Below are 1321 nucleotides of genomic sequence, written 5' to 3'. Positions count from 1 at the left end.
TAAAATCCTGCAGTATGGGAAGAGACTAACCCTGGGATTCAGTAATTCAGTCTCATATCAAGTCACTAAATTTGAGATTAGCAATTAGTGACTATTTTTGCGTCTTGAGATGATTTGGGTATTCAGTAGGAGAGAGTCACAAAAAGTTCACCAAATATGTGTGGTGAAAACAAACACAGACAGTCAACTGATAGCGTTTATGTATGCCTTTTGCCCGCGCGGCCAAAAAAAGAGACGCAATGGCCGAATGGTCAAAGCATTAGGCTGCCGGTCGAGAGGGTCCGGATTCGAGTCGTCCTCAAGCGTAGAGTTTTTATTAATTTAATTTTTTTGAATAATCTTTACATTTAAATGTTTTAAAAACAAAAAATTATTATTTTATCAATGGATTTGTATGATATTAAAGAATTTTGGTTTATTTCCTAATGAAATTGTTGTTGAATAAATTTCCTCGCTTCATTTTTGCGTTTTTAATAAAATTGAAAGAAATTATCTTTCCTCCATATTTTTATTTTTGTGACCTACTCTTAGCCAGCTGACAAATTAGTGACTTATTTTTGAGACTAGAGACGTGAGAAAGCGTACTGAATACCAAATATTCTCAAAATCCAAGTTTACCACCAAAAGTCACTATTAATGACTAGAGACCGCTTACTGAAGGCCAGGGTAAATGTCAGCAAGTTGATTGCAGGTTCGGATTATCAAAGACACAAACCAAATGCAATGCAACCCGTTCTGGATCGAATTTGGTTTGTGTCTTTCATAATCCAAACCTGCAACCAATGTGCCGACAGTTAGTCTGTTCCCGTACTGCAGGATTTAATCAGAAATAGTCCCAGGTCGTTCCGTCCACATAAGTGTAGAATATCAGCAATCTAGCTATGCAAAAACCAAAAGGTGGCTCGATAGAACTTTTTGTGTTGATTTCAACCCTACAAAAATTATTTGGCTAAAGTAAAAATTAAGAAGATATCAATGGTTAAAGTTTATTTTTTTATTTTTTTAAATATTATTATCTTCTGAACAATATAACCTATTAAAAAACTAATGAGGTCAAAATAAAGGTAATAAGGGGATATTTCACTTGATGGACATAATTGATTCCTTTTGTTTATAAGGTTTTAAATTTGTTCAACCATCTTCAAAATATTTTTAAACTAAAACTTTCTTAAACCTCTATTGTAATATTTTTTCTATTATTATATACCCTGAATTCAAATATATATAGATTAAAAAAGGAACAACCCCCTTACATGTAGCTTATAAATTAAGCCGTTAAAAACTATGCGACCGGAAGGGTAGTGTTGGTAAGTGAAAAAAC

Source organism: Rhagoletis pomonella, unplaced genomic scaffold (genome assembly GCF_013731165.1).
Source record: "Rhagoletis pomonella isolate Grant_MI unplaced genomic scaffold, Rhpom_1.0 Rhpom_scaffold_00006, whole genome shotgun sequence".
Lineage (NCBI taxonomy): Eukaryota > Metazoa > Arthropoda > Insecta > Diptera > Tephritidae > Rhagoletis > Rhagoletis pomonella.
This window is presented reverse-complemented; position numbering follows the sequence as displayed.